Below are 24886 nucleotides of genomic sequence, written 5' to 3'. Positions count from 1 at the left end.
GGAGAGAGCCCCCAGGAGAAATCCACCCTGCCAGCACCTTGATCTTGGACTTCCAGCCTCCAGAACTAATTTCTGTTGTTGAAGCCTCCCAGCTGTGGTATTTTGTTATAGCAGCCGTAGCTGACTCATACAGGTGCCTATCCCACAAATGATAAATTCTCCATATTAACAGTAATGTCCTCGAATAGACCAACGGGTGAGACCCCTGATAATCATGAAGAAGAGAAGACAGCGTTAGAATGCAAAACAGGCCAGCTTAGCTGGAAGAAGGGATACTGAGGGTAGATAGGGAAGAAAATTCCAGCATACAGAGTGCTGCCAAGGGAAGACAGGTGAGGACAAGATGCTGGGGTGGGCAGTCCTGGGCAGCTCCTGATTGGAGGCGCTACGGGGCTTCTGCAATGCGAGGGTCAGCGATGGTAGGTCCAGATACCCACTTCCCTTTCAGCTAACCCTGGCTGTGGCAATGCAGATTAGAACCCCACTGGGCTGCTTCCCCCTCACTGTAACTCTTGCTTCCTAAGGCTCTCATTATCAAAGCCTGATTTCCAGGAACCCCAGTTTCTGATTTGATTTATGGGCTACACTTAAGCTGCACATTTGAAGTAATTAACTCTGGTGACTGGAAGCGTTGTGTTGGAATATTGAGTCAGTGGGCTATCTCAGCACACTCTGAGCCATGCTCTCTGCAGTTCCTTGACATGCTTAAGAAAAATTTAGACAGCAATCTGATGATGGGGTCAGGGCTTAAGGGGTCGGGACCTACAGAGCAATGGGGTTCAGGGAATTTTTTTAAACTATTTTCATTCTACCTCTGCATTTCCAAGTGCATCTAAACAGCACCCAAGTACCTCTACCTTAGAACTATTGAATGGTTCTGGTCTGGGAGTCCAGTTCAAGGCATGTCTGTGCAAATGACTCATAAGTCGATGGTTTTTTAACAGTATAAGTCGTCAATCTTGCAAGCCCATATTTCTTTATGAATAAAGTATAAGAATTTAAAGTGGTGAGGCATACAGAGAGGCCAGGGTCTGGAAGTCTGTATTCTAATCCCTCCACTTCCTCACTAGCTCTGTGGTCTTTGGCAGCCGTGCCCCTTTCCTGTCTAGGTCTCAATTTCCTTCTCTGTAAATAACAGGGATAAACTTTACCATCTATAAAGTTCCTTCCAGTTCCAGAGTTCTGCAATGCTATGGGGGAAAAAATGTTGAGGGCAAAACAGATTACGTGCGCGCGGCCATACACACGCACTCCCTGAGCTCTGCAAGTGCTAAGTGGCGATGCAGGGTGTTCGCTAAAACCGTACAGTCATTCTTGCTTGATCTGTTTGACTACAGGCAGCGGTTCCTCATTGCTACAGCACCTCAACCCACACACAAAATAATGGCAACCAACAAAAATGGGTGACATTAGGTTATTAGTCAAAATATACATGTGGGTGGAGAAAAACCCACTCAGCTGGGCTGCTTGGAGGAGGTAGGCATTAAACTGTGCATGCAAATAAAAAGAGATCTACCCCACTTGCCGCTCTGCACTGAAATGCTTGGCACTGCTCGTCACCCAGAGAACTCACCACCCAACGGGCTTCACTCACTGCTTCAGAGCCATCGTCCTCCCACCCACTTTGGCGCTAGGGTACAACGCACATGCCCATCCTGAAATCCAGTCAACCTGACATAGCATCCGCCACAGATTAAATAAAAATTCACCAGGTAGAAGCCAGCTGTGATAAACTCTCCAACAAACAAGAAGATTTGGAAAAGAATATTAAACTGGAAAAAAAATGCCTAGCCAAAACAAGGCAGCCATTGAAATTTACCAAGTGACTCCTTTAATTAAGGACCGTCTCCTTAAATTACATTCATTTTTCTTACCCCTTTCAGGACAATCCAGGGTGAATAATATGTTTGTTCCTGGCTGAAGAGGTGCCAAGTTGAAAGGTAGTTTTGGGTTAATAAAACTGATCTGAGTTATCAGCCAGAAATCCTGTCTACTTTTAGAGACCAAGAGAAACTGGTTTAACCTTGATTAGTTTGTACAAACTAATCCACAGCAAGTTTAAAGTATACGCAAGGCAAGTGAGAAAAAAGAGTAAATGGCATTTAACAAGCAACCCAATCAAAAAATGGGCAGATCTAAATAGACATTTCTCCAAAGGAGACATACAGATGGCCAAAAAGCACATGAAAAGATGCTCCACATAACAAATTATTACAGAAATGCGAATCAAAACGACAATGAGATGTCACCTCACACCAGTCAGAATGGCCATCATCAAAAAGTCTATAAACAGTAAATGCTGGAGAGGGTGTAGAGACAAGAGAACCCTCCTACACTGTTGGTGGGAATGTAAACTTGTACAGCCACTCTGAGAACAGTATGTAAGTTCCTTAAAAAATTAAAAATAGAGCTACCATATGATCCTGCAATCCCACTCCTGGGCATATATCCAGAGAAAACCACACTTTGAAAAGACACATGCAGCCCAGTGTTCATTGCAGCACTGTTTACAATAGCCCAGACATGAAAGCAACCTAAATGTCCATTGACAGATGAACGGATAAAGAAGATGTGGTACATATTAGGTTGGCCAAAAAATTTGGCCAACTCAATATACACAATGGAATATTACTCAGCCATAAAAAATGAAATAATGCCATTTGCAGCAACATGGATGGACCTAGAGATTATCATGCTAAGGGAAGTAAGACAGAGAAAGACAAATATCATGTGATATCACTTATATGTGGAATCTAAAAAAATGATATAACTGATTTACAAGACAGAAACAGACTCATAGACTTCTAAAACAAACTTATGGTTACCAAAGGGGAAAGGTAGGGGGAGGGATAAATCAGGAGTTTGAGATTAATATATACAAACTACTATATAGGAAATAGATAATCAACAAGGACCTACTGTGTAGCACAGGGAACTCTCCCCAACATTTTGTAATAACCTAAATGGCAAAAAAGAATTTGAAAAAGAACAGATAGATAATATATATAACTGAATAACTTTGCTGTACACCTGAAACTAACACAACATTGTTAATCACCTATACTCCGATATAAAATTAAAAAATTTTTTAAAAGACCATTTTAAATAAAGGATGGATTAGGGAAGGGGGAGGGGCAAGATAGAGGTAGGAAATTAACAGGTCCAAACTACTCTGTGTAGGATAAATAAGCTACAAGGATATATTTTACAGAACAGAGAATATAGCCAATATTTTATAACTTTAAATAGAGTATAATCTACAAAGTTATTGAATGATTATGTTGTACACCTGAACTAATAAAATATTGTAAATCAACCATACTTCAGTGAAATCATTCAAAAGAAGTTTCAAAAAGAGTAAATGACATTTAGATCTACTTTTCTGTTCCTTGCTTCTCCTACCTGAGCTACATTGTACTGACACTTGGGTTTCCCTGCTGTCCAGTGTGGCCTGTACACGGCTGCCAGACAAAGCATTCTAGAAATGAATTGTTTTTCTTTCCTACACAAAACTAGCAATGGCTTCTCATTATCTGTCAGGAAAAAAAAAAAATCTCACTCGACACTGATACAACCTTGAACAATCAATTGCTTTATCTCCCTGTTCTCATTCCCCTCCTCTGAAGCCCAGCCTCCATTAGCTCTCCACATGGCCCCTGGGTGCCAACTAGCCTCCTCTTTGTCACCCACAATCACAGACTTTCTCACACTTGTCTCCTTGCTCATGCTGGTTTCTGTGTCATTTGTCCAGTTCACTGCTGTAACCTCAATGCCTGGCAGAAAACCAGGCATGGAGAGGCAACATAATAAGTATATGCTGAAAAAATAAAAGAATGAAAAGGCATGGACAACCATTCCATTGCTTTTCTCAGTCTAGACCCTACTGATTCTTACAGGCCACTTCAAGTACACCTTGCTCCCTGAATCCTTCAGCTCTCCAGCCCACCTGAACCCCTTGTTTCCCTCAAAGTTATGGGGACCCGATTAGCCCTTGGAGGACTAATTTGGCCACTTCTTGTATTCCTCCAGTGCTTAACCTAGAGCTATACTCTCAGTGGGTTCTCCCAATTTTCCATACAAAAAAAGAACTTGAAGTTAGTATGTAGCAGACCAGGGTGCTGTATTTAACGTTTAGTGTGGTCTAAGTTGACTCACGTGACCTTGCCTCTACTCTTCCTGAGTTATGTGATGTGGTCCTCGCCTGCCCTCCCTTTGCTATCTCTGAAGCTTGATGCTGTGTTCAGAGGGCAGGGGTTGGAGCCAGACTGTCTTGGCTCATATTTCAGTGATGGAACTTCCTAGCCATGTGACCCTGGACGAGTTACCTAATTCTTCTGCGTTCTCAGTTACCTCATAATAGACTTGCTGTGAAGGTTAAAAAAAATTAAAACATGTCAACTGCTTTGAACGTGGCCAGCTATTAGCCAGATTAACACTGGCTATTATTCTGATCCAGCCACACTGGCCTTCTGTTACCCACAACACGCCATACACCTTTCTACCGCAGAACTTTCGCACATGACTCCTCTCTACCTGGACTCTTCTGTGCTCATTCTTTTCCTTCAAGTTAAGTGGCACTTTGTCAGAGGGGCCATTCCTGACTCATCTGCATTCTGGGTTAAATTTCTTCTGATGTGTCCTCATAGCCCCTTGCATATCAGTATCACATTTGCAATTTCTTGTTCAATGTACGTCTTTGAGGTTAGACAACACACTTCAAAGGTACAAAGGGGATCTATTTGTCTTTTATATCCTGGGATACCCAACATCCAGCACAGAGATGATAAAGAAATATTTACTGGGTAAATGAATCAATGAACAAACTGTAAAGGGTATTGGAGAAGCTTCGTGGACGCGACAGGCCCAGACTGTGGGACAAGGTTACATCCAATAATGAAATTATAAGAAGCAAAATAAAGTAGAGTAGATTAGCTGTCTGGAGGCCAGACAGAAAATGGGTAGTTTGGGAACTGGAGAAACACCTAAGCTTAGGCTAGGTTTGCCAGGATATACTGGCCTTTACCATTAGCTCTGCAAAACAGGGGCACAGAGAGTTCAGCAGTGCATTGGACAACAGATATTTTTGCCACCTCTAATAAATCACCATGGCACATAGCCCCAAAGCTTTCCTCTCCGAAGGGAGTCAAGGAGCCAAGTCTCCTGGATAATTTAGTAACGCCTCCTTTTGGTACCTGCCTGAAGAACAGAGGTCCCCCCACACCTTGGCTTCCTTTCACTTCTTTATCTGGCTGAAAGTTGGGGAAGCCAAGTAGGTTAGCAACACAAGGCAAAAAGGAGTAGAGATGAAAATACACGTTGGTGGCTACACACAGCCCCTCCCCCCCAATCTACCTCTAGAGTAGAAAATAGCTCAGCATTAAATATTAAAGAAGTGAACTTGCTAAGTGCTACGGTCACCCACAGCACAGTTTTTGAAACACACTCACAGATTTCCAAGGCTCCTAATTGATCAGAGGAAGTTAGAACCACATGGCTTTGGAGACAGCTCTAACAAGCTCATCTTAAAGGAGTTAAAGAAACGTGTTAATTGCAGCAAGTCGGGAGCACTAACAACAAAGACAGTGTATTCAGTGCATGGAGGCAGTTCTGCCACAGAGGGAGAGAGAAGTTCAGGAAGTAAACTTGGCCACCTGGGGGACGGGTGCCTTTCTCGAGAATTACAACCTCAAAACTTGCCCGCATCAAACTGTCTTTACAGTCTCTTACTTGGACAGAGCAGGATGGTCCCTACCCCTGGGTTTCACTTTTGGTTCCTCCAACCCTCCAGGTGGACAGATCCTGGGGTGTGGACAGTGGGGCAGATGAGGAGCCCAGGAAAGAAGGGAGCAGAATCCTGTGATGGACTTGACGCCCTTGCAGAGAGGAGAAAGCCCACCCCCCGGGCTTCTGCGCAGTGGGAAAGGAGGCTGAAAGAGCCGCACATTAATTCATGGCGACAACCTTTGGGAAGAACCTCAGTGTTTGATCCGGAAAAGATTTCATAATTCTTTTGATGGCTTTGAGGAGAGAATGGTAAAAAGTTACCTTCCTTTCTGAAGCTTTTACGAAGAGTAAACAAAGTTCAACTGTGCATGTTCTCTAGCTATGCCCCCCCCCCTTCCTCGGACCCAGAGATCAAGTTTGTGATTGAGAGAATTCAATAAACAAGAGGAAATGTGACCCGTTTGGAAACAAAGATCGCAATGTGCTGTCTCTGCAGCGAACCTGACTCTCCCTTGAAACTGTCACAAGCCTGGGCTAGAGGAACATTCTTGCCTCTGCAGGAAGGCTCTGAGCCTGTCCTGACCCCAGGAAGGCAGTGCACTTCCCTTTCCAAGAAACTGCCCTGGGCAGGAAGATGAGAAGGTAGATAAAGCACCTGATCAAGGAGCAGAGTGAGGCTAGCTGCCTTTCCCAGCTGGGTTCCGCCAGTGTCTTTCTAAGCGACCTTGTCTAAACTGTCTTCTTTCGAGGCCTTAGGTGCGCATTATGTACGATGGGATAACACTGCACTGTCACCCTTGCCTTACTTGCTGGTTCAGCATCAGGACGCCAGCATTTCACCTGCCATCCAGCTCCGCAGCTGTATGGAAGGGTCTGACCTTCAGTCCCAGGTGGTACAGTATCAGACACGCTAACTGATGTTTCCATTCAGTGGTTGCTTTAAAAAGAAAGTAAACTTTCTATTCAAATAACTAACGGCCTATAAAAAGACAAAATCAGTACTTCTAATAAAAGCTTCTAAAATCTTTTAAATTTGATCCTCTGTGCTTGTGTTACCTACTCAAAAATAATTATTTACACTTTGAAAATCTAAGCAACAATTTCGGAGCTTTTCCACTAATTTTTAATGTATTATTGTATAGTAAGTCTTAACTTTATGCATCTATTTTGATTATATTTATCCTTTGTAATTTATCAGCGCTCTCTTACTTTATAATCAATAACCTTCCCCCAAACATCTGTACACCCCAGGGGCTTCTACAGCCCAGGTGATGAGATGTACCTTCCACTCTTCTTCAGTCGAGGTCTTTACCTGTTACCAAAATCGTCGGTTTCCAGCTTTTGTCCACAGGGAGAAGGAAAAGCTTGCTTTCATTTTTTTTTTTTTTTTAACTTTCTGGTTCTCATTTCCTGCTTCCTCATCTATTATATTCAATTCAGTTTAATTCAACCAGCATTTACTGAGTCCCCAGTACATGCCAGGAACTTTGCTGGCACTGTCTCTACAGAGATGGGTAAACCACAGCCCCTAACTTCCAGGGGTTTATAATCTAGTGGAGGAAGATATCTGTCACAGACCTCTTGTCCAGCTGAAAGGGCTATTAGAGATCATTTACAATAAATCCCTTCATTTTACAGAAGCTGTTACTAAGATCCAGCAAGGTAAAGTGATTCACCCAAGTTCTACCTTCCAAGTGGCTGAGTGAGGATTGGAGTTTAGACCCCATGTGCCAGTAGGAGAATGAAAACAAAACCAGAACTTATCTGCATTGCTTTATCCAGGGAGAGAGATGAGAGACCAATCTCTGTTCTATGGCTCTGGTAATTAGGATAAATCACTAAGAAGTAAGTTTAAAATACATAAACTTTTATTTTTTTTTTTAAAGATTTCTTGATATGGACCATTTTTAAAGTCTTTACTGAATTTGTTACAATATTGCTTCTGCTTTATGTTTTCTTTTTTTTGGCAATGAGGCATGTGGGATCTTAGCTCCCTGACCAGGGATCGAACCCACATCCACTGCATTGGATGGCGAAGTCCTGACCACCAGTTAAGGGAGGGAAGACCCAGAAAACATAAACTTTTAAAATTCAATATTTTGTAACTTTTAAATTTATATTTGACATTTAGGAACTTGGAAACTATTTGGCCCAGGCAAATATTTAATCTCCTAATCCCACTATTTCCTGCCTTCTAGCCCTCTTCATTTGTTTTTAAAGTTGAATTTTAACTCTAAGTAAAAACCAGACCCAATTTTTTTTTAATGGTTTGAAAACCATTTTTTATTTTTAGGTTGCAAATAACTTTTTAATTTTACTTACTATTTGATTGAGGTATAACTGATAGACAAAAAAACTGCATATATTTAATGTATACAATTTGATGAATTTTCTTAACATCTTTATTGGAGTATAATTGATTTACAATGGTGTTAGTTTCTGCTGTATAACATAGTGAATCAGCTATACGTATACATACATCCCCATATCTCCTCCCTCTTGCATCTCCCTCCCACCCTCCCTATCCCACCCCTCTAGGTGATCACAAAGCACCAAGCTGATCTCCCTGTGCTATGGGGCTGCTTCCCACTATCTATCTATTTTACATTTGGTAGTGTATATAAGTCCATGCCAATCTCTCACTTCGTCCCAGATTACCCTTCCCTCTCCCTGTGTCCTCAAGTCCACTCTCTATGAGACTCTTTATTCCTGTCCTGCCCCTAGATTCTTCATAAGCATTTTATTTTTGGATTCCATATATATGTGTTAGCATACGATATTTGTTTTTCTCTTTCTGACATACTTCACTCTGTATGACAGACTCTAGGTCCAACCACCTCACTACAAATAACTGAATTTTGTTCCTTTTTATGGCTGAGTAATATTCCATTGTATATATGTGCCACATCTTTATCCATTCATCTGTCGATGGACACATAGGTGCTTCCATGTCTTGGCTATTGTAAACAGAGCTGCAATGAACATTGTGGTACATGGCTATTTTTGAATTATGGTTTTCTCAGGGTATATGCCCAGGAGTGAGATTGCTGGGTCGTATGATAGTTCTATTTTTAGTTTTTTTAACCTCCATACTGTTCTCCATAGTGGCTGTATCAATTTACATTCCCACCAACAGTGCAAGAGGGTTCCCTTTTCTCCACATCCTCTCTAGCATTTATGGTTTGTAGATTTTTTTGATGATGGCCATTCTGACTGGTGTGAGGTGATACCTCACTGTAGTTTTGATTTACATTTCTCTAATGATTAATGATGTTAAGTATTCTTTCATGTGTTTGTTGGCAATCTATAGATCTTCTTTGGAGAAATGTTTATTTAGGTCTTCTGCCCATTTTTGGATTGGGTTGTTAGCTTTTTTGATATTGAGCTGCATAAGCTGCTTGCATATTTTGGAGATTAATCCCATGTCAGTTGCTTCATTCGCAAATATTTTCTCCCATTCTGAGGGTTGTCTTTTCTTCTTGTTTATGGTTTCCTTTGCTGTGCAAAAGCTTTTAAGTTTCATTAGGTCCCATTTGTTTATTTTTGTTTTTATTTCCCTTTCTCTAGGAGGTGGGTCAAAAAGGATCTTGCTGTGATTTATGTCACAGAGTGTTCTGCCTATGTTTTCCTCTAAAAGTTTTATAGTGTCATTTAGGTCTTTAATTCATTTTGAGTTTATTTTTGTGTATGGTGTTAGGGAGTGTTCTAATTTCATTCTTTTACATGTAGCTGTCCAGTTTTCCCAGCACCACTTATTGAAGAGGCTGTCTTTTCTCCATTGTATATTCTTGCCTCCTTTGTCATAGATTAGGTGACCATATGTGCATGGGTTTATCTCTGGGCTTTCTATCCTGTTCCATTGCTCTATATTTCTGTTTTTGTGCCAGTACCATACTGTCTTGATTACTGTAGCTTTGTAGTATAGTCTGAAGTCAGGAAGGCTGATTCCTCCAGCTCCATTTTTCTTTCTCAAGATTCCTTTGGCTATTCGAGATCTTTTGCGTTTCCATACAAATTCTGAAATTTTTTGTTCCAGTTCTGTGAAAAATGCCATTGGTAGTTTGATAGGGATTGCATTGAATCTAGATTGCTTTGGGTAGTACAGTCATTTTTACAATGTTGATTCTTCCAATCCAAGAACATGCTATATCTCTCCATCTCTTTGTATCATCTTTAATTTCTTTCATCAGTGTCTTATAGTTTTCTGCCTACAGGTCTTTTGTCTCCTTAGGTAGGTTTATTCCTAGGTATTTTATTTTTTTTGTTGCAGTGGTAAATGGGAGTGTTTCCTTAATTTCTCTTTCAGATTTTGCATCATTAGTGTATAGGAATGCAAGAGACTTCTGTGCATTAATTTTGTATATTGCTACTTTACCAAATTCATTGATTAGCTCTAGTAGTTTTCTGGTAGTGTTTTTAGGATTCTCTATGTATAGTATCATATCATTTGCAAACATTCTCAGCTTTACTTCTTCTTTTCCAATATGGATTCTTTTATTTCTTTTTCTTCTCTGGTTGCTGTGGCTGAAACTTCTAAAACGATGTTTAATAATAGTGGTGAGAGTTGGGGATTTTGTCTTGTTCCTGATCTTGGTGGAAATGGTTTCAGTTTTTCACCCTTGAGAATGATGTTGGCTGTGGGTTTGTCATATATGGACTTTATTATGTTGAGGTAAGTTCCCTCTATGCCTGCTCTCTGGAGGGTTTTTATCATAAATTGGTGTTGAATATTGTTGAAAGCTTTTTCTGCATCTATGGAGATGATCATATGGTTTTTATCCTTCAATTTGTTAATATGGTATATCACAATGATTGATTTGTGTATATTGAAGAGTCCTTGCATTCCTGGGATAAACCCCACTTGATCATGGTGTATGATCCTTTAATGTGCTGTTGGATTCTGTTTGCTAGTATTTTGTTGAGGATTTTTGCATCTATGTTCATCAGTGATATTGGCCTGTAGTTTTCTTTCTTTGTGACATCTTTGTCTGGTTTTGGTATCAGGGTGACCTCATAGAATGAGTTTGGGAGTATTTCTCCCTCTGCTATATTTTGGAAGAGTTTGAGAAGGATAGGTATTAGCTCTTCTCTAAATGTTTGATAGAATTCGCCTGTGAAGCCATCTTGTCCTGGGCTTTTGTTTGTTGGAAAATTTTTAATCACAGTCTCAATTTCAGTGCTTGTGATTGGTCTGTTTATATTCTCTATTTCTTCCTGGTTCAGTCTCGGAAGGCTGTGCTTTTCTAAGAATTTGTCCATTTCTTCCAGATTGTCCATTTTATTGGCATATAGTTGCTTGTAGTAATCCCTCATGATCCTTTGTATTTCTGCAGTGTCAGTTGTTACTTCTCCGATTTCATTTCTAATTCTGTTGATTTGAGTCTTCTCCCTTTTTTTCTTGATGAGTCTGGCTAATGGTTTATCAATTTTGTTTATCTTCTCAAAGAACCAGTTTTTAGTTTTATTGATCTTTGCTGTTGTTTCTTTCATTTCTTTTTCATTAATTTCTGATCTGATCTTTATGATGTCTTTCCTTCTGCTATCTTTGGGATTTTTTTGCTCTTCTGTCTCTGATTGCTTTGGGTGTAAGGTTAGGTTGTTTATGTGAGATGTTTCTTGTTTCTTAAGGTAGGATTGTATTGCTATAAACTTCCCTCTTGAACTGCTTTTGCTGCATCCCATTGGTTTGGGGTTGGCATGTTTTCATTGTCATTTGTTTCTAGGTATTTTTTGATTTCCTCTTTGATTTCTTCAGTGATCTCCTGGTTATTCAGTAGTGTATTGTTTAGTCTCCACGTGTTCATAATTTTTACAGATTTTTTGCTGTAATTGATATCTAGCCTCATAGCGTTGTGGTCGGAAAAGATACTTGATACGATTTCAATTTTCTTAAATTTACCAAGGCTTGATTTGTGACCCAAGATATGATCTATCCTGGAGACTGTTCCATGAGCACTCAAGAGGAAAGTGTATTCTGTTGTTATTGGATGGAATGTCCTATAAATATCAATTAAGTCCATCCTGTTTGATGTATCATTTAAAGCTTGTGTTTCCTTGTTCATTTTCATTTTCAATGATCTGTCCATTGGTGAAAATGGGGTGTTAAAGTCCTCTACTATGACTGTGTTACTGTCCATTTCCCCTTTTATGGCTGTTGGTATTTGCCTTATGTACTGAGGTGTTCCTATGTTGGGTGCATATATATTTACAATTGTTGTATCTTCTTCTTGGATTGATCCCTTGATCATTATGTAGTATCCTTCTTTGTCTCTTGTAATAGTCTTTATTTTAAAGTCAGTTTTGTGTGATATGAGAATTGCTACTCCAGCTTTCTTTTGATTTCCATTTGCATGGAATATCTTTTCCATCCCCTCACTTTCAGTCATTTGTGTCCCTAGGACTGAAGTGGGTGTCTTGTAGAGAGCATATGTATGGGTCTTGTTTTTGTATCCATTCAGCCAGTCTGTGTCTTTTGGTTGGAGCATTAAATCCATTCACATTTAAGGTAATTATCGATATGTATGTTCCTATTACCATTTTCTTAATTGTTTTGTGTTTGTTATTGTAGGTCTTTTCCTTCTCTTTTCTTTTCTGCCTAGAGAAGTTCGTTTAGCATTTGTTGTAAAGCTGGTTTCGTGGTGCTGAATTCTCTTAGCTTTTGCTTGTCTGTAAATGTTTTAATTTCTCCATCGAATCTGAATGAGATCCTTGCTGGGTAGAGTAATCTTGGTTGTAGGTTTTTCTCCTTCATCACTTTAAATATGTCCTGCTACTCCCTTCTGGCTTGCAGAGTTTCTGCCTACAGATCAACTGTTAACCTTATGGGGATTTCCTTGTATGTTATTTTTCCCATGCTTTTTTTTTCTTTGTATTTAATTTTTGATGGTTTGATTAATATGTGTCTTGGCATGTTTCTCCTTGGATTTATCCTGTATGGGACTCTCTGTGTTTCCTGGACTTGATTAACTATTTCCTTTCCCATATTAGGGAAGTTTTCAACTATAATCTCTTCAAATATTTTCTCAGTCCCTTTCTTTTTCTCTTCTTCTTCTGGGACCCCTATAATTCAAATGTTGGTGTGTTTAATGTCCCAGAAGTCTCTGAGACTGTCCTCAATTATTTTCATTCTTTTTTCTTTATTCTGCTCTGCAGTAGTTATTTTCACTATTTTATCTTCCAGGTCACTTATCCGTTTTTCTGCCTCAGGTATTCTGCTATTGATTCCTTCTACAGAATTTTAAATTTCATTTATTGTGTTGTTCATCATTATTTTTTTGCTCATTAGTTCTTCTAGATCCTTGTTGAACGTTTCTTGTATTTTCTCCATTCTATTTCCAAGATTTTGGATCATCTTTACTATCTTTACTCTGAATTTTTTTTCAGGTAGACTGTCTATTTCCTCTTCATTTGTTTGGTCTGGTGGGTTTTTACCTTACTCCTTCATCTGCTGTGTGTTTCTCTGTCTTCTCATTTGGCTTATCTTACTGTGTTTGGGGGTCTCCTTTTCGCAGGCTGCAAGGTCATAGTTCCTCTTGTTTTTGGTGTCTGCCTCCAGTGGCTAAAGTTGGTTTAGTGGGTTTTGTAGGCTTCCTGGTGGATGGGACTAGTGCCTGTGTTCTGGTGGACGAGGCTGGATCTTGTCTTTCTGGTAGGCAGGTCCACATCTGGTGGTGTGTTTTGGGGTGTCTGTGACCTTATTATGATTTTAGGCAGCCTCTCTGCTAATGGGTGGGTATGTGTTCCTGTCTTGCTAGTTGTTTGGCATAGGGTGTCCAGCACTGTAGCTTGCTGGTCATTGAGTGGAACTGGGTTTTAGCTTTGAGATGGAGATCTCTGGGAGAGCTTTTGCCGTCTGATATTACATGGAGCCAGGTTGTCTCTGGTGGACCAGTGTCCCGAACTCGGCTCTCCCACCTCAGAGGCACAGGCCTGCCACTGGGCAGGAGCACCAAGACCCTGTCAGCCACACAGCTCAGAAGAAAAGGTAGAAAAAAAGAAAGAAAAAAATCAAATCCAGTAAAATAAAGTTATGAAAATGAAAAATAAAAAATAATTATTAAAAATACAAAAATTGAAAATAATGAAAAGAGAGCAACCAAAACAAATCCACCAGTGATAACAAGCACTAAAAACTATACTAAAAACAAAGAAAGAAACAAACAAAATAACAAAAAAACAGACAGAACCCCAGGACAAATTGTAAAAACAAAGCTATACAGTGAAAAATCACACAAGGAAGCATACACATACACACTCACAAAAAGAGAAAAAGGAAAAATATATATATATCATTGCTCCCAATGTCCACTGCCTCAATTTGGGGATGATTTGCTGTCTATTCAGGTATTCCATAGATGCAGGGTTCATCAAGTTGATCGTGGAGATTTAATCCGCTGCTCTTGAGGCTGCTGGGAGAGATTTCCCTTTCTCTTCTTTGTTTGCACAGCTCCTGGGGTTCAGCTTTGGATTTGGCCCCACCTCTGCATGTAGGTCACCTGAGGGCCTTTGTTCTTCACTCAGATAGGACGTGATTAAAGTAGCAGCTGATTAGGGGGCTCTGGCTCACTCAGGCCAGGGGGAGGGAGGCATACAGAATGGGGGGGGGGGGCGAGCCTGTGGCAGCAGAGGCCAGCGTGATGTTGCAACAGCCCGAGGTGCACCATGTGTTCTCCTGGGGAAGCTGTCCCTGGATCATGGGACCCTGGCAGTGGCAGGCTGCACAGGCTCCTGGGAGTTGAGGTGTGCATGGTTGCCTGTGCTTGCACACAGGCTTCTTGGTGGCTGCAGAAGCAGCCTTAGTGTTTCATGCCTGTCTCTGGTGTTTGCGCTGATAGCCATGGTTTGCGCCAGTCTCTGGAGCTTGTTAGGGTGTGCTCTGAATCCCCTCTCCTCACACACCCCAAAACAGTGGTCTCTTGCCTCTTAGGAAGGTCCAGACTTTTTCCTGGACTCCCTCCTGGCTAGCTGTGGTGCACTAGCCCGCCCCCTTCGGGCTGTGTTCACGCAGCCAACCCCAGTCCTCTCCCTGGGATCTGACCTCCAAAGCTGGAGCCTCAGCTCCCAGCCCCCACCCGCCCCGGCGGATGAGTAGACAAGCCTCTTGGGCTGGTGAGTGCTGGTCAGCACTGATCCTCTGTGTGGGAATCTCTCCGCTTTGCTCTCTGCACCCCTGTTGCTGTGCTCTCCTCTGTGGCTCCGAAGCTTCCCCCAGACCTCCCCCCGTCTCTGGCAGTAAAGGGGCTTGCTAGTGTGTGGAAACTTTTCCTCCTTCAAAGCTCCCTCCCAGTGGTGCAGGTCCTGTCCCTATTCTTTTGTCTCTGTCTTTTCCTTTTTCTTTTGCCCGTGGGGAGTTTCTTGCCTTTTGGGAAGTCTGAGGTCTTCTGCCAGCGTTCAGTAGGTGTTCTGTATGAGTTGTCCCATGTGTAGATGTATTTCTGATGTATTTGTGGGGAGGAAGGTGATCTCCACGTCTTACTTTTCTGCCATCTTGAAGGTCGATCTACAGTTTGATGAATTTGGATCACATCCCCCAAAATGCCTAGGAAACCATCACCATATCCATCATCTCCAAAAGTTTTTCTGTGACCCTTCGTTTTTTGTGATAAGAGCACTTAATTTGAGGTCTCCTTTCTTAACATTTTAAGTGCACAATAGAGTATTCGTAACTATAGGCACTATGTTATAGTGCCTATCCTCAGAGCACATTCATCTTGTGTAACTAAAACTTTATACCAGTTGAATAATAATTCCCCATTTCCCCCATCCCTTAGCCCCTGGTCACCACCATTCTGTTCTCTGCTTCTGTGAGTTTGACCTTTTTAGATATCTCACATAAATGATAACATTCAGTGTTTGTCCTTCTGTAACTGGCTTATTTCACTTAGCATAGTGTCCTCCGTGTTCATCCCTGTTGTTGAAAATGGCAGGTTTTCCTTTTTTTTAAAGGCTGAATGGTATTTTACTGTGTGTATGTACCATAATTTCTTGATCCATTCATCTGGGATGTTTCCATATCTTGGCTATTGTGAATAGTGTTGCAATGAAAATTGGAGTGCAGATGTTTCTTCAAGATCCTGATTTCAATTTGGCATGTATATAATGAAAAGTGGGATGGCTGGATCATATGGTAGCCCCATTTTTAACTTTCTGAGAAACTACCGTACCGTTCTCCATAGTAGCCGCATCATTTTACATTCCTACCAACAACATAAACAGGTTCCAATTTCTCTGCATTCTCACCAACACTTGTTATCTTTTGCTTTTCAACTGGCTTATCACCTGTCTATGTACACCTGTTATCTGCATGCTATTTCTAAGGTGTTCTCCAGGGAAGCCTAGCTAGCCAGTGATTCCTACCACATATTAAGTGCACTGAGGGCAGAACCATCTCTTTTGTTTCCTGAAGCTGTCTTCTGCTGTACCTACCACTTTACGTAGGGCCCTTTCCTTAAAGATATACACTTTTAACCAGGCTTGAATTTTAAAGCACAAGCAACCAGCGAGCCTTGGCCTATCTCAAGGGGCTGCTTCTGCTGACCCCTCTCATGTGTTCCTGTTTAGAAGCACCTCACCCCAGTAGCCCAGGAGTGATCTCAGAATATATGAAACACCCTTCAGGGACTTGTTTAAAACCTTTTGTGTCCATAAATTCAGAGCAAATAATAGCCTATTCCATAAATGTCATGAGGCCTTAGAGATTATCTCATCCAATTATAGACAAGACAACTAAGGCTCAAAGGGGCAAAATAAATTGCCCAAATGTATATAGTTACTTGGTGACAGAAGCAAGTTTAGAATTCAAGTTTCTTGAAACCCACTGCAGTACATTTTCCAATATATTTCTATTCAAATTAGAAATATATAAGTAGTAATGAATTAGTAATGAATATTTACTGAGTGCTAGAAGGCAAAAGGCTTCATGCTAGGTGCTGTGGGGGATACAGAAATGAATAAGATATACTTCCCATCCTCTAGGGGCTCATAGCCAAGGAGAAGAGAGAGACGGCTCTGTAATTCAAGGCAACTTTTGGGAAACTGCAATAGAGATTAAGCTGGAAAAGGTTGGGAGAGATGAGAAAGGGAGTCAATTGACTCTAGAGATTTAAGAAACCTAGTGAAGAAGGTGTGTTTTGAGCTGAGCTTTGAAAGATGAACAGAATTTTGTTAGAGGCCGTGCAGATGAGGCATTCTAGAGAAGCAGGACACAGTTGCAGAGGCAGATGGGTTTCCAAGCTCCCCTCTGATTTCACTAATTAGGGAAGGTGGCATCTGAATTCCTGGTGACTAGGTGCTAGGTTTGGCACTCTGGGTTGAGCTTGGAAGTCTAGCCTCTGATCCTCAACCAGTAGTAGCAAAGGCCATGGGGTTTACTGATTGGTCAGAAACCTAGATTTTCTGGGTTCATATTCCTTCCCCATCACTTACTTGCAGTGTGACTTTGTGCAGGTTATTTAAGCTTTATCTGCCTCAGTTTCCTCATCTATAAAGTGGACATTATAATACTATCTCATAAATTCGTTGCAAGAATTAAATTAATTAGTACAGGTAAACTGCTTAGAACAATGTCTGGGACATGGTAATGGCTAGATAAGTGTTCGTTAAAACAGTGCAATCTGACTGAATGTAGAAGGTTCTTTCAGGTCAAAGATTCTCCATGGAGGCAAAGAAAAACTGTGAAGAGTTCCTAGTTTGTTACTCAAATAAGAAGGAAGAGAGAAATACCTTGCTACCAAATTCTGTGATGAATTCATGCAAAAAAGATCTTGGGATAGATAGCCCTTCATCATTGCCAGTGCCCTGACTAACCTCTGCCAGGAGATCCCAGACACCTGAGGTGACCCCATGTTATGCTCCTCACCCTGAGATGATGGGTTTGGCCTTACTCAGAATCAGTCTGTTCTTGGTAATGCACTGAAGTCACATGGGAGCTCGATTCTCCATGGCTCAGAATAGATCCTGACATCGCTGTGGGCTCCCTGTGCTAATGGTTTCATGTATTCCAGATTGCATTACTACAAGGAATCGATTTTTCAGCTCTTTAAAACAGTCTATTTTGGTCATCTTTCCCCCACTCTTAGAGATGTATTTTATTTCCCAGAAAGTGTAGTGACTCTTAGAAAAAATAAATTCTGATTACTGAAATGGAAGCAATCTGTTGCCCAGTTGTCGGGAAAGCTGGGAGGTTTTCCTTGCGAAATTCTTTTGTAGGTCAAAGCAAAGGAAATTCATTTCTCTAATGTGGAGGCCCAAAGTGAAACAAACAGTGTAACATCCAACTGAGATTTAAGAGCTTCTGTAAAAGCTGTCAGGTGTATAGAGCTTAACGGTTGATACAGTGGTGCTATCCAATATGGTAGCCACTAGCTGTATATGACTGTTAAGCCCTTGAAATGTGGCTGATGTGACTAAGGCATTTCTAATTTTATGTAATTTTACTAATTTTAAGAACAAATATTTGATTTGGTTACCAAAAAACTTTTTAAGTTTAGGAAAATTGGGGGATGTACATCTACTTATTCAACTGTAAATATTATGTAATCCAAATTCATATCAAGTATTTTGGATTAAAATTTAGCATCCAAAATTGAGATGTGCTGTAAGTGTAACATACACTGGATTCAACAACTCAGCATTAAAAAAAAGAATGTAAAACATCTCCTTAATAATTTTTTCAAATTGGCTCTTGTTGAAATGATAATATTTTGGTTATGTTGGGTTGAGTAAAATATGTCATTAAAGTTAAGTTCACTGGACTCTTCTTACTTTTATTTAATGTGGCTTAGAAAAATTTAAATTACTTCTTTGGCTCACATTATATTTCTATTGGACAGCACGGTTATAGAGCAATTTCACAAATACTAACCCATTCCTATTTTACAACCACCCCATGAGTTGCTTAAAACAGGTACTGTTATCCCTGTTTTAAAGATATGGAAAGAAAGGTTCAGGTACTTGTGGCTTACCAAGCCTTGGAATGAAACTCCAGGGTTTCTGATTAAAATCCAGGGCTCTTCCAGTGCACTGGATAGGCTTGAAACTACAGATGAAACTTCAGAAAGGCCTCTTGTACTCTTAAACTGAACCTGTTAATTCTGTATTAAGCAACTAATGGGAAATTAACATACCTTAAAAGAATGACATATCCCACACAAAGGTCAAATGAGCATACACAAATAGAAACAATTGCAACATGTGTACTGCATTTATTTGGCCTTCATGTCTGTTTGGAGATCCTTCAGCAAGCATTTCCATGCTATAAACAGTGTATTCAGTGTATCATATGCCTTTCCTCTGCATCATGCAAATAAATCTGGACAGTGTGGTATGCCCAATAATTTCAAATCCAATGGCAAGCTGACTGACTAGAAGAAGTTAAAAATGTAGGTTATACATAACAGCAAGAGGAAAACTATAAGGAACCATAGAGTAAAGCAAGAAATGTCTAATTAATTAATTGGAAAAAAATAAAACTTTTCAGAAGATGATAAAAAATAGAACTTAAAAAACAAAGAGGAACAACATGAATTACAATAGTAAACTGTCACTTCTCTTTCCAACTACCAATAGGAAGCAATTAATAAAGGAATATGTTAAAATACACATTAAACTATTTTGCTGATGCAATAAGCAAAATATAAGCTGTAGGAAATGCTGCAGGACAAAAACAATATATTTTGAGAAATACAAAAGAAATGGAGCTTTAACATGGAGATTTTAAAAGACTTAAAAGACAAAACAATTTCAATTTGTGAATATTGTTTGAATCCTGATTTTTTTTAATTTAATTTAAAATTTAATTAAAAAATTTTAATCAGCTGGATATTTGAACAATGATATTTGATGAGGAATTTTTAGCTAATTTTTTAGCTATGATCATGGAGTTTTAATTTTTTAAATAGTCCCTATCTTTTAAGGGTACATTTTACATTTGTAAAATATTTATAAATAATGTATGCCTGAGATTTTCTTCAAAATACTATAAGAGAAGTTTAAACTTTGGCACAATCCTAAATTACTGATAGTTATATATAGATAAAAAGAATTGAAAACAGAAGAATATCTACCAGTGGCCCCTGCTAGAAACTCAGTTTTCTTTTAAAAAGCTTGCTAACCAAGATTTCTGAGATTTCTTCTTCGGGCGATGATGAAGTAAATAGTATCAGACTAGATCTCTCACTTTAGTAACTAGAAAATTGGTCAAAATATAGGAAACAAATACAGACTGTGACCCTAAAAGAAAAGATAAAAATAAGGTAAGCCCAATAATTGCTTTTGCTTTTTGTCTGAAGACATATTCCAGTACATAAAGCTAGGAGGCAGGTTCCTTAGTAGAACAAAGTATTCTTGTTGAGTTGAGGAAACAGAGCTCCAAGTCTGGGGGGGATGAGGTGGCTGGAATATGCACATTGGAGTACTTGAGAGAAGGGAGCTATGGTGAGAAAGAACTCCAGAAATCTGGAAAGGGATCTCCTTGAGTTTTGTATGAAGACTAAACTATGGATGTGTAGGATAAGACTACACAAGCTTGGTAAAGAACAACTACTAAGGAACAATCAATTACCAGAGAACTATAAACTGAACAGCTACCAGAACTCACATAGGACTGGGAAACATTCAAATTCCATCCAGACAAGTAAATGACCTCATTAAAAACTTAGAGAATTTCATAGTGACACAGAAATGTCATGCCTTAATGGTGGGACTAAAATCACTCTAGAGTAAAAGCTCCAAAATCACCCTAACAAGGCTTAAAAACAAGCCTCAAGGAACCAAGCTGATCCAGAAGTCAATTGACTGCTTGCCAGAATGAAACCCAACACTATTAAATAAAGGTAACAAAATTCAGACATTCAAAAAATAGCATCTAATGTCTCACATCCAATCAAGAATTACTAGATGTATGGAGAAAAAGGAAAATGTGACTTCTATCCAGCAATAAAATCAGGCATTAGGAACAGATCTAGAAATGATATGTATGTCAAAATTAGCAGAAAAGTCTTTACAACAGCTATTATAAATATGTTACAAGAATTTAAAAGAAAACATGAGCACAAAGGAAACTATATGCTGCTCATTGGTATAAGTCTAGAAAAGCCAAATATAATCTGTAGTGACAGGAGGCAGATCAGTGATTGCCTAGGGGTGCTGATGGGAGATTGATTTGAATGGGGCTCTGGCAGTTTTCTGAGTGATAGAATATTCTATAAATCAATTGTGGTGGTGATTGTACTCAGATTTCATCAGAATGAATACATAAAACGAGTGCATTTTATTAGTAGGTAAATTATAGCTCAAAAAAGTTGATTTAAAATGCTAAAAAAAGATAAAAACAAGTGGAGGAAAGTGAATGATGGTGCAAGTGGGCATAGATTGGCCATGAGTTGATGAGTTGGAAGGCTGGATGACGGCTACATAGTGATTTGCTGTTATTCAAAATTCCCTATAATAATAAAAGAAAGGTTTTTTTTTTTAAAGGAAAAATCAACTGCTGGTTCTGACTGAGGGAATATAATATTGAAGATGATTGTTTTAGCCTCTCCATAAGCCTTTTTCACTTTCTAAAAATGTATTTTTATTTTATATCCCTAATTCTCATTTCATTCTCATTATATTCTCAAAAACACCCACTATAAGTAGTCCACGTCCTTGGATATTTGCATGTCTTTGAAAAATAGCATTGCCTTTGGTATGTTGGTATTTTCAATTTATTTATATTGTATTGTGCAATAGATCTCATTCTGTTTCTTCTTTTTTGTTTCATATGTCTACATACATATGATACATATATGTATCTCTTCTTCATTGCACTGACTGTTGAGTTTTACTTATTCATTCTCTAGTGAAGGATGCCTCAATTGCCTCCTATTCCTCTTTCACCAAAAGAATAAAATAAAATAAAATAAATAAAAAATTCTTGTGCTTGTCTTATGCCTCTGTTTACTGGTTTTTCTGTGGAATTTACCCAGTAGTGGAAATGCTGAATCTTAGGCTATATACATACCTAATTTCCATAAGAACTCCTTCCACAAAACCTACAAATGACTTCCCATTTTACTCAGAGTGTAATCCAAAGTCTTCAAATACATACAATGCCCTTGTTATCTGCCCCCATTTATCTCTCTTACCTCATTTCCTCTTATTTTCCCCTTACTTCCTCAGATCAAGCCACCTAACCTTGCTGTTTCTCAAACACCTTAAGCATGGTCCCAATTCAGGTCTTTGTTCTTGCTGTTAACTCTGCCTAGACTCTCTTCTTCAGGATTTATGCCTCACAGGTCTTTGCTCAGATGTCTCCTTCTCAATGAAATCTTCCCTAGCAAATAAATTTTAAATTGTAACTGTTTCCTTTTCCTCTGGCCATCTCCTAACACTTTATCCTGTCTTTTCTCCATACTGTTTATCATCATCTGACATATGCTAATTTTAGGTTTGATTGTGTTATCTTCTTTCTTCACTAGATGATAAGCTTAATGAAGGCAAATATATTTATGTTTTTTCACTCACTGTTGACTTCCCCAGCATCTAAAATCATTTCTGGCCCATTTATAGCACTCAAAATATTTACTAATTGAAATACTGCCAGATTCATCTCTAGAATGACTATACCAGTTTTTATTACTGTGAGCAACATGAAAATTTTCATTCTTCTCATTCTAGTCAAATATTTGGTATTGTATAACCTCCTAATATTTACCAATCTGCTCGATATTAAATGTTTGTTATTGTATTTTTGTTTTGATTTTTTCTAATTATTAGTGAAGTCGAGCATTTCCTTATATATTTGTTGGTTATTTGAATTTTCTCCTCTGTGAATGTTCAACTTATTACCTTTCCCATTTTTTAAAAATTGGGTCTCTCATTTGTAATGTTGATTAGCAAAGTTCTTTGACTTTTTGACCTTTCTAGACATTAACCTCATCAATTTTTGACATCAAAATATCTCTTACCCATCTGTTACCCAACAGATCCAAGGCGTTCTTCTGTTAATTCTGTTTATGGTGTCCTTGGTGGAAAAATAATTTATGTTCATGTATTCAGACTCATCATTTTCTGTTTTATAATTAATTTTTTCTTTTTAAATTAACTTTATTGAGGTATAATTTACATATAGTAAATGCACCTTTAATGTGCACAGTTCAACAGCTTTTGACAAATCACCTATATAACCACACACAATCAAGACATAATACATGTCCATCACTTAAAAAAACTCTCTCATATCTTTTAAAGTCAGTACCTCACTCCTGGTACAGTATTAACTCATTACATCTACAAACATAGTATAATTCTTCTTCTATATCCTTTCGAGTTTTCAAATGTTTCATATGAAGCTTTAGCATTCCACTAATTCCTCAGTACCTCATAGGTTTTAATGATATATTAAATGCTATTTTATTTTCTATTTTTAGTAATTGTTTAATACTTATATAGATCATTATCATTTTTACAGAACTCTCTTATTAATACTAATGCCTGATTTTGTAATATTTTCTCTGTAGATAATCTTATCATATGTGAATGACAATAGTTTTATCTTTTCTTCTCCTAACTTTGTACCTTTTACTTCTTTTTCTTTTCCTATTATATTGGCCAGAGCCTCCAGTACTGTGTTGAGCAGTAACGATGATAATGGGTATCCTTGTTTTATACCTATGTATGTAAAGTCTTCCTGTTGAACATGATGTTTGATGTATTTGTTATATCCTTTATCATATCAAGGATGTTCCCTTTAACTCCTGTTATTTGATAGTTTTAAATTATAAGTAGATTTTAAATATCATATGTTTTTTTCTGAATCTGAGATAATCACATGATTTTTGTTCTTTTCATTTAAGGTAAAACTCTTATATTTATGAATTAATTTTAATACATTGTTTATTTCAGTAGGCTTAAGCTTAAATCTTTGCATCTGTGTTCATAAATAAAATGGATCTATAATTTTCTTTTATAGTGCTGCCTTTATCTGATTTTGGAATCTAGGTTCCATTTCCCACCAAATATGACTAGGAAAAATATCTGTCCTTGTGTGCTATATAAAACAAGGATTATTTCTTCCTTGAACTCACTTGTAAATTGTCTGAGTACTTGGATTTTTTTCTGGGGGAAAGGAGGAGACATCTGCGAACAATAACAAATAATTAACCCCTCTTTCATTCAAGTCACAGAAGGAGAGGAAAGGAGAGCGGGGTTGAAAAAATACTTGAAGAAATATGGCCCTAAACTTATCAACTTTGGTGAGACATAAACCTGTAGGCCCAAGAGACTGAGTGAATCACAAGCAAAATAAACTCCAAAACTCCATGTCAAGACACATCATAATCAAACATTTGAAAACTAAAAGCAAGGAAAATAATCTTGAAAGCAGAGAGAAATTGTGCATTATCTATACAAGAAAAATAATTTGAATGATGACAGTTTTCTCGTCCATGGAGGCCATAAGGAAGTGGCACAACATTTTTCAAGTCCTGAAAGAAAAGAACTGTCACCTCAGAATTATATATTCAGTGAAAATATCCTTCAGTAAGAAAGGTGACATAATGGCATTCTCAGAAGAAGAAAAGCAAAGAATTTGTTGTCAGCAGACCTACTTTAAAAGAATGGCTAAGGAAACTCTTCAGACAAAAAGGAAACAATAATAGAAAGAATCTATTAGCATTAGGAATGAAACAAAAAGCAGTACCAGGAGCAAATACATGTATAAATATAATGTACTCTTCTCCTCTTGAGTTTTTTTTTATTATATTTGATAATTAAAATTACAACATTGTCTTATATAGTTTTAAATGTATCATTAAGACAACTATATCATGGGACTACCCTGGTGGCACAGTGGTTAAGAATCCACTTGCCAATGCAGGGGACATGGGTTTGATCCCCAGTCTGGGAACAACCCACATGCCACGGAGCAACCAAGCCTGTGCACCACAACTACTGAGCTGGCACTCTAGAGCCCGTGAGCCATGACTACTGAGCCTGTGTGCCACAACTACTGAAGCCTGCACACCTAGAGCCAGTGCTCCGCAATAAGAGAAGCCACTGCAATGAGAAGCCCATGCACCACAATGAAGAACAGCCCCTGCTTGCCACAACTAGAGAAAGCCTGTGCACAGCGATGAAGACCCAATGCAGCCAAAAAATAATTAATTAATTAATTTTTAAAAAG

At 38.8% G+C, this 24886-nt stretch overlaps 1 long non-coding RNA gene across 1 annotated transcript in view; it reads left to right on the top strand.

Annotated features, from left to right (window-relative positions):
- LOC136794526 (uncharacterized) overlaps positions 1-24886 on the top strand; it is a 278261-nt gene that overhangs the window by 163436 nt on the left and 89939 nt on the right. The window lies entirely within an intron of this gene.

Source organism: Kogia breviceps, chromosome 7, assembly GCF_026419965.1.
Source record: "Kogia breviceps isolate mKogBre1 chromosome 7, mKogBre1 haplotype 1, whole genome shotgun sequence".
Taxonomy (NCBI): Eukaryota; Metazoa; Chordata; class Mammalia; order Artiodactyla; family Physeteridae; genus Kogia; species Kogia breviceps.
The sequence above is the reverse complement of the archived record's forward strand: the minus strand, read 5'-3'. Positions and strand labels throughout refer to the sequence as shown.